Genomic DNA, 15,257 nt, shown 5'->3' with positions numbered 1-15,257 from the left:
AAGCGGAAAAAAATAGTAAGGGTAAGCTTTGATAAAAACAAAAAGCACGTCAACGGTACCAGGGATTCCCAGCCAGTCTCCCATGCTGGTACTTGCCCAGCCTCAAGCTGCTTTGCATTTGCGATCTGACGAGGGCAGGCACATTCAGCTTAGAGTGACCGTTGACAGATCGTTAGCACCAGTGCGGGTCTTTTCAAGCGGAAAAAAATCGTAAGGGTAAGCTTTGATAAAAACAAAAAGCACGTCAGCGGTACCAGGGATTCCCAGCCAGTCTCCCATGCTGGTACTTGCCCAGCCTCAAGCTGCTTAGCATTTGCGATCTGACGAGAGCAGGCACATTCAGCTTAGAGTGGCCATTGGCAGATAGTGAGCAACTCTGCGGGCCTTTTCAAGAGGAATAGAATCGTAAGGGTAAGCTTTGATGAAAAAAAAAGAAACATCAATGGCACCAGGGATTCCCAGCCAGTCTCCCATGCTGGTACTTGCCCAGCCTCAAGCTGCTTTGCATTTGCGATCTGACGAGGGCAGGCACATTCAGCTTAGAGTGGCCATTGACAGACAGTTAGCACCTGTGCGGGTCTTTTCAAGCGGAAAAAATCGTAAGTTTAAGCTTTGATAAAAACAAAACAATGTGGGAACCGTGCCAGGGATTCCCTGCCAGTCTACCAAGCTGATACTTGCCCAGCCTCAAGCTACTTTGCATTTGTGATCTGACGAAGGCAGGAACATTGAGCTTAGTGCGGCCATTGATGGATTGTTAGCAACTCCGCAAGTTTTTTCAAGAGGAAGAGAATCGTAATACAAAGCTTTGATGAAAACTAAAAAGCATGTCAACGGTACCAGGGATTCCCAGCCAGTCTCCCATGCTGGTACTTGCCCAGCCTCAAGCTGCTTTGCATTTGCGATCTGACGAGGGCAGGCACATTCAGCTTAGAGTGACCGTTGACAGATAGTTAGCACCAGTGCGGGTCTTTTCAAGCGGAAAAAAATCGTAAGGGTAAGCTTTGATAAAAACAAAAAGCACGTCAACGGTACCAGGGATTCCCAGCCAGTCTCCCATGCTGGTACTTGCCCAGCCTCAAGCTGCTTTGCATTTGCGATCTGACGAGGGCAGGCACATTCAGCTTAGAGTGACCGTTGACAGATAGTTAGCACCAGTGCGGGTCTTTTCAAGCGGAAAAAAATCGTAAGGGTAAGCTTTGATAAAAACAAAAAGCACGTCAACTGTACCAGGGATTCCCAGCCAGCCTCCCATGCTGGTACTTGCCCAGCCTCAAGCTGCTTTGCATTTGCGATCTGAAGAGGGCAGGCACATTCAGCTTAGAGTGACCATTGACAGATAGTTAACACCAGTGCGGGTCTTTTCAAGCGGAAAAAAATCGTAAGGGTAAGCTTTGATAAAAACAAAAAGCATGTCAACGGTACCAGGGATTCCCAGCCAGTCTCCCATGCTGGTACTTGCCCAGCCTCAAGCTGCTTAGCATTTGCGATCTGACGAGAGCAGGCACATTCAGCTTAGAGTGGCCATTGACAGATAGTGAGCAACTCTGCGGGCCTTTTCAAGAGGAATAGAATCGTAAGGGTAAGCTTTGATGAAAAAAAAAGAAACGTCAATGGCACCAGGGATTCCCAGCCAGCCTCCCATGCTGGTACTTGCCCAGCCTCAAGCTGCTTTGCATTTGCGATCTGACGAGGGCAGGCACATTCAGCTTAGAGTGGCCATTGACAGACAGTTAGCACCTGTGCGGGTCTTTTCAAGCGGAAAAAATCGTAAGTGTAAGCTTTGATAAAAACAAAACAATGTGGGAACCGTGCCAGGGATTCCCTGCCAGTCTACCAAGCTGATACTTGCCCAGCCTCAAGCTACTTTGCATTTGTGATCTGACGAAGGCAGGAACATTGAGCTTAGTGCGGCCATTGATGGATTGTTAGCAACTCCGCAAGTTTTTTCAAGAGGAAGAGAATCGTAATACAAAGCTTTGATGAAAACTAAAAAGCATGTCAACGGTACCAGGGATTCCCAGCCAGTCTCCCATGCTGGTACTTGCCCAGCCTCAAGCTGCTTTGCATCTGCGATCTGACGAGGGCAGGCACATTCAGCTTAGAGTGACCGTTGACAGATAGTTAGCACCAGTGCGGGTCTTTTCAAGCGGAAAAAAATCGTAAGGGTAAGCTTTGATAAAAACAAAAAGCACGTCAACGGTACCAGGGATTCACAGCCAGTCTCCCATGCTGGTACTTGCCCAGCCTCAAGCTGCTTTGCATTTGCGATCTGACGAGGGCAGGCACATTCAGCTTAGAGTGACCGTTGACAGATAGTTAGCACCAGTGCGGGTCTTTTCAAGCGGAAAAAAATCGTAAGGGTAAGCTTTGATAAAAACAAAAAGCACGTCAACGGTACCAGGGATTCCCAGCCAGTCTCCCATGCTGGTACTTGCCCAGCCTCAAGCTGCTTTGCATTTGCGATCTGATGAGGGCAGGCACATTCAGCTTAGAGTGACCGTTGACAGATAGTTAGCACCAGTGCGGGTCTTTTCAAGCGGAAAAAAATCGTAAGGGTAAGCTTTGATAAAAACAAAAAGCACGTCAACGGTACCAGGGATTCCCAGCCAGTCTCCCATGCTGGTACTTGCCCAGCCTCAAGCTGCTTTGCATTTGCGATCTGACGAGGGCAGGCACATTCAGCTTAGAGTGACCGTTGACAGATACTTAGCACCAGTGCGGGTCTTTTCAAGCGGAAAAAAATCGTAAGGGTAAGCTTTGATAAAAACAAAAAGCACGTCAACGGTACCAGGGATTCCCAGCCAGTCTCCCATGCTGGTACTTGCCCAGCCTCAAGCTGCTTTGCATTTGCGATCTGACGAGGGCAGGCACAATCAGCTTAGAGTGACCGTTGACAGATAGTTAGCACCAGTGCGGGTCTTTTCAAGCGGAAAAAAATCGTAAGGGTAAGCTTTGATAAAAACAAAAAGCACGTCAACGGTACCAGGGATTCCCAGCCAGTCTCCCATGCTGGTACTTGCCCAGCCTCAAGCTGCTTTGCATTTGCGATCTGAAGAGGGCAGGCACATTCAGCTTAGAGTAACCATTGACAGATAGTTAGCACCAGTGCGGGTCTTTTCAAGCGGAAATAATCGTAAGGGTAAGCTTTGATAAAAACAAGAAGCACGTCAACGTTACCAGGGATTCCCAGCCAGTCTCCCATGCTGGTACTTGCCCAGCCTCAAGCTGCTTAGCATTTGCGATCTGACGAGAGCAGGCACATTCAGCTTAGAGTGGCCATTGACAGATAGTGAGCAACTCTGCGGGCCTTTTCAAGAGGAATAGAATCGTAAGGGTAAGCTTTGATGAAAAAAAAAGAAACGTCAATGGCACCAGGGATTCCCAGCCAGTCTCCCATGCTGGTACTTGCCCAGCCTCAAGCTGCTTTGCATTTGCGATCTGACGAGGGCAGGCACATTCAGCTTAGAGTGACCATTGACAGATAGTTTGCACCAGTGCGGGTCTTTTCAAGCGGAAAAAAATCGTAAGGGTAAGCTTTGATAAAAACAAAAAGCACGTCAACGGTACCAGGGATTCCCAGCCAGTCTCCCATGCTGGTACTTGCCCAGCCTCAAGCTGCTTTGCATTTGCGATCTGACGAGGGCAGGCACATTCAGCTTAGAGTGACCGTTGACAGATAGTTAGCACCAGTGCGGGTCTTTTCAAGCGGAAAAAAATCGTAAGGGTAAGCTTTGATAAAAACAAAAAGCACGTCAGCGGTACCAGGGATTCCCAGCCAGTCTCCCATGCTGGTACTTGCCCAGCCTCAAGCTGCTTAGCATTTGCGATCTGACGAGAGCAGGCACATTCAGCTTAGAGTGGCCATTGACAGATAGTGAGCAACTCTGCGGGCCTTTTCAAGAGGAATAGAATCGTAAGGGTAAGCTTTGATGAAAAAAAAAGAAACGTCAATGGCACCAGGGATTCCCAGCCAGTCTCCCATGCTGGTACTTGCCCAGCCTCAAGCTGCTTTGCATTTGCGATCTGACGAGGGCAGGCACATTCAGCTTAGAGTGGCCATTGACAGACAGTTAGCACCTGTGCGGGTCTTTTCAAGCGGAAAAAATCGTAAGTGTAAGCTTTGATAAAAACAAAACAATGTGGGAACCGTGCCAGGGATTCCCTGCCAGTCTACCAAGCTGATACTTGCCCAGCCTCAAGCTACTTTGCATTTGTGATCTGACGAAGGCAGGAACATTGAGCTTAGTGCGGCCATTGATGGATTGTTAGCAACTCCGCAAGTTTTTTCAAGAGGAAGAGAATCGTAATACAAAGCTTTGATGAAAACTAAAAAGCATGTCAACGGTACCAGGGATTCCCAGCCAGTCTCCCATGCTGGTACTTGCCCAGCCTGAAGCTGCTTTGCATTTGCGATCTGACGAGGGCAGGGACATTCTGCTTAGAGTGACCGTTGACAGATAGTTAGCACCAGTGCGGGTCTTTTCAAGCGGAAAAAAATCGTAAGGGTAAGCTTTGATAAAAACAAAAAGCACGTCAACGGTAACAGGGATTCCCAGCCAGTCTCCCATGCTGGTACTTGCCCAGCCTCAAGCTGCTTTGCATTTGCGATCTGACGAGGGCAGGCACATTCAGCTTAGAGTGACCGTTGACAGATAGTTAGCACCAGTGCGGGTCTTTTCAAGCGGAAAAAAATCGTAAGGGTAAGCTTTGATAAAAACAAAAAGCACGTCAACTGTACCAGGGATTCCCAGCCAGTCTCCCATGCTGGTACTTGCCCAGCCTCAAGCTGCTTTGCATTTGCGATCTGACGAGGGCAGGCACATTCAGCTTAGAGTGACCGTTGACAGATAGTTAGCACCAGTGCGGGTCTTTTCAAGCGGAAAAAAATCGTAAGGGTAAGCTTTGATAAAAACAAAAAGCACGTCAACGGTACCAGGGATTCCCAGCCAGTCTCCCATGCTGGTACTTGCCCAGCCTCAAGCTGCTTTGCATTTGCGATCTGACGAGGGCAGGCACATTCAGCTTAGAGTGACCATTGACAGATAGTTAGCACCAGTGCGGGTCTTTTCAAGCGGAAAAAAATCGTAAGGGTAAGCTTTGATAAAAACAAAAAGCACGTCAGCGGTACCAGGGATTCCCAGCCAGTCTCCCATGCTGGTACTTGCCCAGCCTCAAGCTGCTTAGCATTTGCGATCTGACGAGAGCAGGCACATTCAGCTTAGAGTGGCCATTGACAGATAGTGAGCAACTCTGCGGGCCTTTTCAAGAGGAATAGAATCGTAAGGGTAAGCTTTGATGAAAAAAAAAGAAACGTCAATGGCACCAGGGATTCCCAGCCAGTCTCCCATGCTGGTACTTGCCCAGCCTCAAGCTGCTTTGCATTTGCGATCTGACGAGGGCAGGCACATTCAGCTTAGAGTGACCATTGACAGACAGTTAGCACCTGTGCGGGTCTTTTCAAGCGGAAAAAATCGTAAGTGTAAGCTTTGATAAAAACAAAACAATGTGGGAACCGTGCCAGGGATTCCCTGCCAGTCTACCAAGCTGATACTTGCCCAGCCTCAAGCTACTTTGCATTTGTGATCTGACGATGGCAGGAACATTGAGCTTAGTGCGGCCATTGATGGATTGTTAGCAACTCCGCAAGTTTTTTCAAGAGGAAGAGAATCGTAATACAAAGCTTTGATGAAAACTAAAGAGCATGTCAACGGTACCAGGGATTCCTAGCCAGTCTCCCATGCTGGTACTTGCCCAGCCTCAAGCTTCTTTGCATTTGCGATCTGAAGAGGGCAGGCACATTCAGCTTAGAGTGACCGTTGACAGATAGTTAGCACCAGTGAGGGTCTTTTCAAGCGGAAAAAAATCGTAAGGGTAAGCTTTGATAAAAACAAAAAGCACGTCAACGGTACCAGGGATTCCCAGCCAGTCTCCCATGCTGGTACATGCCCAGCCTCAAGCTGCTTTGCATTAGCGATCTGACGGGGGCAGGCACATTCAGCTTAGAGTGACCGTTGACAGATAGTTAGCACCAGTGCGGGTCTTTTCAAGCGGAAAAAAATCGTAAGGGTAAGCTTTGATAAAAACAAAAAGCACGTCAACGGTAACAGGGATTCCCAGCCAGTCTCCCATGCTGGTACTTGCCCAGCCTCAAGCTGCTTTGCATTTGCGATCTGACGAGGGCAGACACATTCAGCTTAGAGTGACCGTTGACAGATAGTTAGCACCAGTGCGGGTCTTTTCAAGCGGAAAAAAATCGTAAGGGTAAGCTTTGATAAAAACAAAAAGCACGTCAACGGTACCAGGGATTCCCAGCCAGTCTCCCATGCTGGTACTTGCCCAGCCTCAAGCTGCTTTGCATCTGCGATCTGACGAGGGCAGGCACATTCAGCTTAGAGTGACCGTTGACAGATAGTTAGCACCAGTGCGGGTCTTTTCAAGCGGAAAAAAATCGTAAGGGTTAGCTTTGATAAAAACAAAAAGCACGTCAACGGTACCAGGGATTCCCAGCCAGTCTCCCATGCTGGTACTTGCCCAGCCTCAAGCTGCTTTGCATTTGCGATCTGAAGAGGGCAGGCACATTCAGCTTAGAGTGACCATTGACAGATAGTTAGCACCAGTGCGGGTCTTTTCAAGCGGAAAAAAATCGTAAGGGTAAGCTTTGATAAAAACAAAAAGCACGTCAACGGTACCAGGGATTCCCAGCCAGTCTCCCATGCTGGTACTTGCCCAGCTTCAAGCTGCTTAGCATTTGCGATCTGACGAGAGCAGGCACATTCAGCTTAGAGTGGCCATTGACAGATAGTGAGCAACTCTGCGGGCCTTTTCAAGAGGAATAGAATCGTAAGGGTAAGCTTTGATGAAAAAAAAAGATACGTCAATGGCACCAGGGATTCCCAGCCAGTCTCCCATGCTGGTACTTGCCCAGCCTCAAGCTGCTTTGCATTTGCGATCTGACGAGGGCAGGCACATTCAGCTTAGAGTGACCATTGACCGATAGCTTGCACCAGTGCGGGTCTTTTCAAGCGGAAAAAAATCGTAAGGGTAAGCTTTGATAAAAACAAAAAGCACGTCAACGGTACCAGGGATTCCCAGCCAGTCTCCCATGCTGGTACTTGCCCAGCCTCAAGCTGCTTTGCATTTGCGATCTGAAGAGGGCAGGCACATTCAGCTTAGAGTGACCGTTGACAGATAGTTAGCACCAGTGCGGGTCTTTTCAAGCGGAAAAAAATCGTAAGGGTAAGCTTTGATAAAAACAAAAAGCACGTCAACGGTACCAGGGATTCCCAGCCAGTCTCCCATGCTGGTACATGCCCAGCCTCAAGCTGCTTTGCATTAGCGATCTGACGAGGGCAGGCACATTCAGCTTAGAGTGACCGTTGACAGATAGTTAGCACCAGTGCGGGTCTTTTCAAGCGGAAAAAAATCGTAAGGGTAAGCTTTGATAAAAACAAAAAGCACGTCAACGGTAACAGGGATTCCCAGCCAGTCTCCCATGCTGGTACTTGCCCAGCCTCAAGCTGCTTTGCATTTGCGATTTGATGAGGGCAGACACATTCAGCTTAGAGTGACCGTTGACAGATAGTTAGCACCAGTGCGGGTCTTTTCAAGCGGAAAAAAATCGTAAGGGTAAGCTTTGATAAAAACAAAAAGCACGTCAACGGTACCAGGGATTCCCAGCCAGTCTCCCATGCTGGTACTTGCCCAGCCTCAAGCTGCTTTGCATCTGCGATCTGACGAGGGCAGGCACATTCAGCTTAGAGTGACCGTTGACAGATAGTTAGCACCAGTGCGGGTCTTTTCAAGCGGAAAAAAATCGTAAGGGTTAGCTTTGATAAAAACAAAAAGCACGTCAACGGTACCAGGGATTCCCAGCCAGTCTCCCATGCTGGTACTTGCCCAGCCTCAAGCTGCTTTGCATTTGCGATCTGAAGAGAGCAGGCACATTCAGCTTAGAGTGACCATTGACAGATAGTTAGCACCAGTGTGGGTCTTTTCAAGCGGAAAAAAATCGTAAGGGTAAGCTTTGATAAAAACAAAAAGCACGTCAACGGTACCAGGGATTCCCAGCCAGTCTCCCATGCTGGTACTTGCCCAGCTTCAAGCTGCTTAGCATTTGCGATCTGACGAGAGCAGGCACATTCAGCTTAGAGTGGCCATTGACAGATAGTGAGCAACTCTGCGGGCCTTTTCAAGAGGAATAGAATCGTAAGGGTAAGCTTTGATGAAAAAAAAAGATACGTCAATGGCACCAGGGATTCCCAGCCAGTCTCCCATGCTGGTACTTGCCCAGCCTCAAGCTGCTTTGCATTTGCGATCTGACGAGGGCAGGCACATTCAGCTTAGAGTGACCATTGACCGATAGTTTGCACCAGTGCGGGTCTTTTCAAGCGGAAAAAAATCGTAAGGGTAAGCTTTGATAAAAACAAAAAGCACGTCAACGGTACCAGGGATTCCCAGCCAGTCTCCCATGCTGGTACTTGCCCAGCCTCAAGCTGCTTTGCATTTGCGATCTGACGAGGGCAGGCACATTCAGCTTAGAGTGACCGTTGACAGATCGTTACCACCAGTGCGGGTCTTTTCAAGCGGAAAAAAATCGTAAGGGTAAGCTTTGATAAAAACAAAAAGCACGTCAGCGGTACCAGGGATTCCCAGCCAGTCTCCCATGCTGGTACTTGCCCAGCCTCAAGCTGCTTAGCATTTGCGATCTGACGAGAGCAGGCACATTCAGCTTAGAGTGGCCATTGACAGATAGTGAGCAACTCTGCGGGCCTTTTCAAGAGGAATAGAATCGTAAGGGTAAGCTTTGATGAAAAAAAAAGAAACGTCAATGGCACCAGGAATTCCCAGCCAGTCTCCCATGCTGGTACTTGCCCAGCCTCAAGCTGCTTTGCATTTGCGATCTGACGAGGGCAGGCACATTCAGCTTAGAGTGGCCATTGACAGACAGTTAGCACCTGTGCGGGTCTTTTCAAGCGGAAAAAATCGTAAGTGTAAGCTTTGATAAAAACAAAACAATGTGGGAACCGTGCCAGGGATTCCCTGCCAGTCTACCAAGCTGATACTTGCCCAGCCTCAAGCTACTTTGCATTTGTGATCTGACGAGGGCAGGCACATTCAGCTTAGAGTGACCGTTGACAGCTAGTTAGCACCAGTGCGGGTCTTTTCAAGCGGAAAAAAATCGTAAGGGTAAGCTTTGATAAAAACAAAAAGCACGTCAACGGTACCAGGGATTCCCAGCCAGTCTCCCATGCTGGTACTTGCCCAGCCTCAAGCTGCTTTGCATTTGCGATCTGACGAGGGCAGGCACATTCAGCTTAGAGTGACCGTTGACAGATAGTTAGCACCAGTGCGGGTCTTTTCAAGTGGAAAAAAATCGTAAGGGTAAGCTTTGATAAAAACAAAAAGCACGTCAACGGTACCAGGGATTCCCAGCCAGTCTCCCATGCTGGTACTTGCCCAGCCTCAAGCTGCTTTGCATTTGCGATCTGAAGAGGGCAGGCACATTCAGCTTAGAGTGACCATTGACAGATAGTTAGCACCAGTGCGGGTCTTTTCAAGCGGAAAAAAATCGTAAGGGTAAGCTTTGATAAAAACAAAAAGCACGTCAACGGTACCAGGGATTCCCAGCCAGTCTCCCATGCTGGTACTTGCCCAGCCTCAAGCTGCTTTGCATTTGCGATCTGAAGAGGGCAGGCACATTCAGCTTAGAGTGACCATTGACAGATAGTTAGCACCAGTGCGGGTCTTTTCAAGCGGAAAAAAATCGTAAGGGTAAGCTTTGATAAAAACAAAAAGCACGTCAACGGTACCAGGGATTCCCAGCCAGTCTCCCATGCTGGTACTTGCCCAGCCTCAAGCTGCTTTGCATTTGCAATCTGACGAGGGCAGGCACATTCAGCTTAGAGTGACCGTTGACAGATAGTTAGCACCAGTGCGGGTCTTTTCAAGCGGAAAAAAATCGTAAGGGTAAGCTTTGATAAAAACAAAAAGCACGTCAACGGTACCAGGGATTCCCAGCCAGTCTCCCATGCTGGTATTTGCCCAGCCTCAAGCTGCTTTGCATTTGCGATCTGACGAGGGCAGGCACATTCAGCTTAGAGTGACCGTTGACAGATAGTTAGCACCAGTGCGGGTCTTTTCAAGTGGAAAAAAATCGTAAGGGTAAGCTTTGATAAAAACAAAAAGCACGTCAACGGTACCAGGGATTCCCAGCCAGTCTCCCATGCTGGTACTTGCCCAGCCTCAAGCTGCTTTGCATTTGCGATCTGAAGAGGGCAGGCACATTCAGCTTAGAGTGACCATTGACAGATAGTTAGCACCAGTGCGGGTCTTTTCAAGCGGAAAAAAATCGTAAGGGTAAGCTTTGATAAAAACAAAAAGCACGTCAACGGTACCAGGGATTCCCAGCCAGTCTCCCATGCTGGTACTTGCCCAGCCTCAAGCTGCTTTGCATTTGCGATCTGAAGAGGGCAGGCACATTCAGCTTAGAGTGACCATTGACAGATAGTTAGCACCAGTGCGGGTCTTTTCAAGCGGAAAAAAATCGTAAGGGTAAGCTTTGATAAAAACAAAAAGCACGTCAACGGTACCAGGGATTCCCAGCCAGTCTCCCATGCTGGTACTTGCCCAGCCTCAAGCTGCTTTGCATTTGCAATCTGACGAGGGCAGGCACATTCAGCTTAGAGTGACCGTTGACAGATAGTTAGCACCAGTGCGGGTCTTTTCAAGCGGAAAAAAATCGTAAGGGTAAGCTTTGATAAAAACAAAAAGCACGTCAACGGTACCAGGGATTCCCAGCCAGTCTCCCATGCTGGTACTTGCCCAGCCTCAAGCTGCTTTGCATTTGCGATCTGACGAGGGCAGGCACATTCAGCTTAGAGTGACCGTTGACAGATAGTTAGCACCAGTGCGGGTCTTTTCAAGTGGAAAAAAATCGTAAGGGTAAGCTTTGATAAAAACAAAAAGCACGTCAACGGTACCAGGGATTCCCAGCCAGTCTCCCATGCTGGTACTTGCCCAGCCTCAAGCTGCTTTGCATTTGCGATCTGAAGAGGGCAGGCACATTCAGCTTAGAGTGACCATTGACAGATAGTTAGCACCAGTGCGGGTCTTTTCAAGCGGAAAAAAATCGTAAGGGTAAGCTTTGATAAAAACAAAAAGCACGTCAACGGTACCAGGGATTCCCAGCCAGTCTCCCATGCTGGTACTTGCCCAGCCTCAAGCTGCTTTGCATTTGCGATCTGAAGAGGGCAGGCACATTCAGCTTAGAGTGACCATTGACAGATAGTTAGCACCAGTGCGGGTCTTTTCAAGCGGAAAAAAATCGTAAGGGTAAGCTTTGATAAAAACAAAAAGCACGTCAACGGTACCAGGGATTCCCAGCCAGTCTCCCATGCTGGTACTTGCCCAGCCTCAAGCTGCTTTGCATTTGCAATCTGACGAGGGCAGGCACATTCAGCTTAGAGTGACCGTTGACAGATAGTTAGCACCAGTGCGGGTCTTTTCAAGCGGAAAAAAATCGTAAGGGTAAGCTTTGATAAAAACAAAAAGCACGTCAACGGTACGAGGGATTCCCAGCCAGTCTCCCATGCTGGTACTTGCCCAGCCTCAAGCTGCTTTGCATTTGCGATCTGACGAGGGCAGGCACATTCAGCTTAGAGTGACCGTTGACAGCTAGTTAGCACCAGTGCGGGTCTTTTCAAGCGGAAAAAAATCGTAAGGGTAAGCTTTGATAAAAACAAAAAGCACGTCAACGGTACCAGGGATTCCCAGCCAGTCTCCCATGCTGGTACTTGCCCAGCCTCAAGCTGCTTTGCATTTGCGATCTGACGAGGGCAGGCACATTCAGCTTAGAGTGACCGTTGACAGATAGTTAGCACCAGTGCGGGTCTTTTCAAGCGGAAAAAAATCGTAAGGGTAAGCTTTGATAAAAACAAAAAGCACGTCAACGGTACCAGGGATTCCCAGCCAGTCTCCCATGCTGGTACTTGCCCAGCCTCAAGCTGCTTTGCATTTGCGATCTGAAGAGGGCAGCCACATTCAGCTTAGAGTGACCATTGACAGATAGTTAGCACCAGTGCGGGTCTTTTCAAGCGGAAAAAAATCATAAGGGTAAGCTTTGATAAAAACAAAAAGCACGTCAACGGTACCAGGGATTCCCAGCCAGTCTCCCATGCTGGTACTTGCCCAGCCTCAAGCTGCTTTGCATTTGCGATCTGAAGAGGGCAGGCACATTCAGCTTAGAGTGACCATTGACAGATAGTTAGCACCAGTGCGGGTCTTTTCAAGCGGAAAAAAATCGTAAGGGTAAGCTTTGATAAAAACAAAAAGCACGTCAACGGTACCAGGGATTCCCAGCCAGTCTCCCATGCTGGTACTTGCCCAGCCTCAAGCTGCTTAGCATTTGCGATCTGACGAGAGCAGGCACATTCAGCTTAGAGTGGCCATTGACAGATAGTGAGCAACTCTGCGGGCCTTTTCAAGAGGAATAGAATCGTAAGGGTAAGCTTTGATGAAAAAAAAAGAAACGTCAATGGCACCAGGGATTCCCAGCCAGTCTCCCATGCTGGTACTTGCCCAGCCTCAAGCTGCTTTGCATTTGCGATCTGACGAGGGCAGGCACATTCAGCTTAGAGTGACCATTGACAGATAGTTTGCGCCAGTGCGGGTCTTTTCAAGCGGAAAAAAATCGTAAGGGTAAGCTTTGATAAAAACAAAAAGCACGTCAACGGTACCAGGGATTCCCAGCCAGTCTCCCATGCTGGTACTTGCCCAGCCTCAAGCTGCTTTGCATTTGCGATCTGACGAGGGCAGGCACATTCAGCTTAGAGTGACCGTTAACAGATCGTTAGCACCAGTGCGGGTCTTTTCAAGCGGAAAAAAATCGTAAGGGTAAGCTTTGATAAAAACAAAAAGCACGTCAGCGGTACCAGGGATTCCCAGCCAGTCTCCCATGCTGGTACTTGCCCAGCCTCAAGCTGCTTCGCATTTGCGATCTGACGAGAGCAGGCACATTCAGCTTAGAGTGGCCATTGACAGATAGTGAGCAACTCTGCGGGCCTTTTCAAGAGGAATAGAATCGTAAGGGTAAGCTTTGATGAAAAAAAAAGAAATGTCAATGGCACCAGGGATTCCCAGCCAGTCTCCCATGCTGGCACTTGCCCAGCCTCAAGCTGCTTTGCATTTGCGATCTGACGAGGGCAGGCACATTCAGCTTAGAGTGGCCATTGACAGACAGTTAGCACCTGTGCGGGTCTTTTCAAGCGGAAAAAATCGTAAGTGTAAGCTTTGATAAAAACAAAACAATGTGGGAACCGTGCCAGGGATTCCCTGCCAGTCTACCAAGCTGATACTTGCCCAGCCTCAAGCTACTTTGCATTTGTGATCTGACGAAGGCAGGAACATTGAGCTTAGTGCGGCCATTGATGGATTGTTAGCAACTCTGCAAGTTTTTTCAAGAGGAAGAGAATCGTAATACAAAGCTTTGATGAAAACTAAAAAGCATGTCAACGGTACCAGGAATTCCCAGCCAGTCTCCCATGCTGGTACTTGCCCAGCCTCAAGTAGCTCAGCATTTGCGATCTGACGAGGGCAGGCCCATTCAGCATAAAGAAGTAATTGACAGATAGGTCTGTAGCACAAATTTGGGTCTTTTCAAGCGGCAAAAAATCGTAAGGGTAAGCTTTGATAAAAACAAAAAGCACGTTAACGGTACCAGGGATTCCCAGCCAGTCTCCCATGCTGGTACTTGCCCAGCCTCAAGCTGCTTTGCATTTGCGATCTGACGAGGGCAGGCACATTCAGCTTAGAGTGACCGTTGACAGATAGTTAGCACCAGTGCGGGTCTTTTCAAGCGGAAAAAAATCGTAAGGGTAAGCTTTGATAAAAACAAAAAGCACGTCAACGGTACCAGGGATTCCCAGCCACTCTCCCATGCTGGTACTTGCCCAGCCTCAAGCTGCTTTGCATTTGCGATCTGACAAGGGCAGGCACATTCAGCTTAGCGTGACCATTGACAGATCGTTAGCACCAGTGCGGGTCTTTTCAAGCGGAAAAAAATCGTAAGGGTAAGCTTTGATAAAAACAAAAAGCACGTCAGCGGTACCAGGGATTCCCAGCCAGTCTCCCATGCTGGTACTTGCCCAGCCTCAAGCTGCTTAGCATTTGCGATCTGACGAGAGCAGGCACAATCAGCTTAGAGAGGCCATTGACAGATAGTGAGCAACTCTGCGGGCCTTTTCAAGAGGAATAGAATCGTAAGGGTAGGCTTTGATAAAAAAAAAAGAAACGTCAATGGCACCAGGTATTCCCAGCCAGTCTCCCATGCTGGTACTTGCCCAGCCTCAAGCTGCTTTGCATTTGCGATCTGACGAGGGCAGGCACATTCAGCTTAGAGTGGCCATTGACAGACAGTTAGCACCTGTGCGGGTCTTTTCAAGCGGAAAAAATCGTAAGTGTAAGCTTTGATAAAAACAAAACAATGTGGGAACCGTGCCAGGGATTCCCTGCCAGTCTACCAAGCTGATACTTGCCCAGCCTCAAGCTACTTTGCATTTGTGATCTGACGAAGGCAGGAACATTGAGCTTAGTGCGGCCATTGATGGATTGTTAGCAACTCCGCAAGTTTTTTCAAGAGGAAGAGAATCGTAATACAAAGCTTTGATGAAAACTAAAAAGCATGTCAACGGTACCAGGGATTCCCAGCCAGTCTCCCATGCTGGTACTTGCCCAGCCTCAAGCTGCTTTGCATTTGCGATCTGACGAGGGCAGGCACATTCAGCTTAGAGTGACCGTTGACAGATAGTTAGCACCAGTGCGGGTCATTTCAAGCGGAAAAAAATCGTAAGGGTAAGCTTTGATAAAAACAAAAAGCACGTCAACGGTACCAGGGATTCCCAGCCAGTCTCCCATGCTGGTACTTGCCCAGCCTCAAGCTGCTTTGCATTTGCGATCTGACGAGGGCAGGCACATTCAGCTTAGAGTGACCGTTGACAGATAGTTAGCACCAGTGCGGGTCTTTTCAAGCGGAAAAAAATCGAAAGGGTAAGCTTTGATAAAAACAAAAAGCACGTCAACGGTACCAGGGATTCCCAGCCAGTCTCCCATGCTGGTACTTGCCCAGCCTCAAGCTGCTTTGCATTTGCGATCTGACGAGGGCAGGCACATTCAGCTTAGAGTGACCGTTGACAGATAGTTAGCACCAGTGCGGGTCTTTTCAAGCGTAAATAAATCGTAAGGGTAAGCTTTGATAAAAA

General features: G+C 48.4%; 37 pseudogenes; all 37 read right to left on the bottom strand.

Moving 5' to 3' along the window:
* Positions 1 to 47: 47 nt before the first annotated feature.
* Positions 48 to 166, bottom strand: LOC138660536 (5S ribosomal RNA; annotated as a pseudogene).
* A 662-nt stretch (positions 167 to 828) lies between these two features.
* On the bottom strand, positions 829 to 947 carry LOC138659748 (5S ribosomal RNA; annotated as a pseudogene).
* Positions 948 to 1,023: 76 nt separating this feature from the next.
* On the bottom strand, positions 1,024 to 1,142 carry LOC138660534 (5S ribosomal RNA; annotated as a pseudogene).
* A 271-nt stretch (positions 1,143 to 1,413) lies between these two features.
* LOC138659792 (5S ribosomal RNA) lies at positions 1,414 to 1,532 on the bottom strand (annotated as a pseudogene).
* Positions 1,533 to 1,999: 467 nt separating this feature from the next.
* Positions 2,000 to 2,118, bottom strand: LOC138659769 (5S ribosomal RNA; annotated as a pseudogene).
* A 271-nt stretch (positions 2,119 to 2,389) lies between these two features.
* LOC138659720 (5S ribosomal RNA) lies at positions 2,390 to 2,508 on the bottom strand (annotated as a pseudogene).
* Positions 2,509 to 2,584: 76 nt separating this feature from the next.
* Positions 2,585 to 2,703, bottom strand: LOC138660530 (5S ribosomal RNA; annotated as a pseudogene).
* Positions 2,704 to 2,779: 76 nt separating this feature from the next.
* LOC138659205 (5S ribosomal RNA) lies at positions 2,780 to 2,898 on the bottom strand (annotated as a pseudogene).
* Positions 2,899 to 3,168: 270 nt separating this feature from the next.
* On the bottom strand, positions 3,169 to 3,287 carry LOC138659208 (5S ribosomal RNA; annotated as a pseudogene).
* Positions 3,288 to 3,363: 76 nt separating this feature from the next.
* On the bottom strand, positions 3,364 to 3,482 carry LOC138659558 (5S ribosomal RNA; annotated as a pseudogene).
* A 76-nt stretch (positions 3,483 to 3,558) lies between these two features.
* On the bottom strand, positions 3,559 to 3,677 carry LOC138660519 (5S ribosomal RNA; annotated as a pseudogene).
* A 76-nt stretch (positions 3,678 to 3,753) lies between these two features.
* Positions 3,754 to 3,872, bottom strand: LOC138659074 (5S ribosomal RNA; annotated as a pseudogene).
* Positions 3,873 to 3,948: 76 nt separating this feature from the next.
* Positions 3,949 to 4,067, bottom strand: LOC138658840 (5S ribosomal RNA; annotated as a pseudogene).
* An 857-nt stretch (positions 4,068 to 4,924) lies between these two features.
* LOC138659284 (5S ribosomal RNA) lies at positions 4,925 to 5,043 on the bottom strand (annotated as a pseudogene).
* Positions 5,044 to 5,119: 76 nt separating this feature from the next.
* LOC138659072 (5S ribosomal RNA) lies at positions 5,120 to 5,238 on the bottom strand (annotated as a pseudogene).
* Positions 5,239 to 5,314: 76 nt separating this feature from the next.
* On the bottom strand, positions 5,315 to 5,433 carry LOC138659557 (5S ribosomal RNA; annotated as a pseudogene).
* An 857-nt stretch (positions 5,434 to 6,290) lies between these two features.
* Positions 6,291 to 6,409, bottom strand: LOC138659922 (5S ribosomal RNA; annotated as a pseudogene).
* A 271-nt stretch (positions 6,410 to 6,680) lies between these two features.
* Positions 6,681 to 6,799, bottom strand: LOC138659539 (5S ribosomal RNA; annotated as a pseudogene).
* A 76-nt stretch (positions 6,800 to 6,875) lies between these two features.
* LOC138659556 (5S ribosomal RNA) lies at positions 6,876 to 6,994 on the bottom strand (annotated as a pseudogene).
* Positions 6,995 to 7,070: 76 nt separating this feature from the next.
* On the bottom strand, positions 7,071 to 7,189 carry LOC138659393 (5S ribosomal RNA; annotated as a pseudogene).
* Positions 7,190 to 7,655: 466 nt separating this feature from the next.
* Positions 7,656 to 7,774, bottom strand: LOC138659909 (5S ribosomal RNA; annotated as a pseudogene).
* Positions 7,775 to 7,850: 76 nt separating this feature from the next.
* LOC138659897 (5S ribosomal RNA) lies at positions 7,851 to 7,969 on the bottom strand (annotated as a pseudogene).
* A 76-nt stretch (positions 7,970 to 8,045) lies between these two features.
* LOC138659538 (5S ribosomal RNA) lies at positions 8,046 to 8,164 on the bottom strand (annotated as a pseudogene).
* Positions 8,165 to 8,240: 76 nt separating this feature from the next.
* LOC138659555 (5S ribosomal RNA) lies at positions 8,241 to 8,359 on the bottom strand (annotated as a pseudogene).
* Positions 8,360 to 8,435: 76 nt separating this feature from the next.
* On the bottom strand, positions 8,436 to 8,554 carry LOC138660508 (5S ribosomal RNA; annotated as a pseudogene).
* Positions 8,555 to 8,630: 76 nt separating this feature from the next.
* LOC138659071 (5S ribosomal RNA) lies at positions 8,631 to 8,749 on the bottom strand (annotated as a pseudogene).
* Positions 8,750 to 8,825: 76 nt separating this feature from the next.
* LOC138658733 (5S ribosomal RNA) lies at positions 8,826 to 8,944 on the bottom strand (annotated as a pseudogene).
* A 271-nt stretch (positions 8,945 to 9,215) lies between these two features.
* On the bottom strand, positions 9,216 to 9,334 carry LOC138660496 (5S ribosomal RNA; annotated as a pseudogene).
* Positions 9,335 to 10,775: 1,441 nt separating this feature from the next.
* LOC138660484 (5S ribosomal RNA) lies at positions 10,776 to 10,894 on the bottom strand (annotated as a pseudogene).
* An 856-nt stretch (positions 10,895 to 11,750) lies between these two features.
* On the bottom strand, positions 11,751 to 11,869 carry LOC138660472 (5S ribosomal RNA; annotated as a pseudogene).
* Positions 11,870 to 12,335: 466 nt separating this feature from the next.
* On the bottom strand, positions 12,336 to 12,454 carry LOC138658461 (5S ribosomal RNA; annotated as a pseudogene).
* A 76-nt stretch (positions 12,455 to 12,530) lies between these two features.
* Positions 12,531 to 12,649, bottom strand: LOC138659554 (5S ribosomal RNA; annotated as a pseudogene).
* A 76-nt stretch (positions 12,650 to 12,725) lies between these two features.
* Positions 12,726 to 12,844, bottom strand: LOC138659514 (5S ribosomal RNA; annotated as a pseudogene).
* Positions 12,845 to 14,290: 1,446 nt separating this feature from the next.
* Positions 14,291 to 14,409, bottom strand: LOC138659937 (5S ribosomal RNA; annotated as a pseudogene).
* Positions 14,410 to 14,681: 272 nt separating this feature from the next.
* LOC138659747 (5S ribosomal RNA) lies at positions 14,682 to 14,800 on the bottom strand (annotated as a pseudogene).
* A 76-nt stretch (positions 14,801 to 14,876) lies between these two features.
* On the bottom strand, positions 14,877 to 14,995 carry LOC138660460 (5S ribosomal RNA; annotated as a pseudogene).
* Positions 14,996 to 15,071: 76 nt separating this feature from the next.
* Positions 15,072 to 15,190, bottom strand: LOC138660449 (5S ribosomal RNA; annotated as a pseudogene).
* Positions 15,191 to 15,257: the final 67 nt, after the last annotated feature.

Source organism: Ranitomeya imitator, chromosome 1, assembly GCF_032444005.1.
Source record: "Ranitomeya imitator isolate aRanImi1 chromosome 1, aRanImi1.pri, whole genome shotgun sequence".
Classification (NCBI taxonomy): domain Eukaryota; kingdom Metazoa; phylum Chordata; class Amphibia; order Anura; family Dendrobatidae; genus Ranitomeya; species Ranitomeya imitator.
Note: the sequence above shows the minus strand (reverse complement) of the source record. Positions and strands in the feature narration are given on the sequence as shown.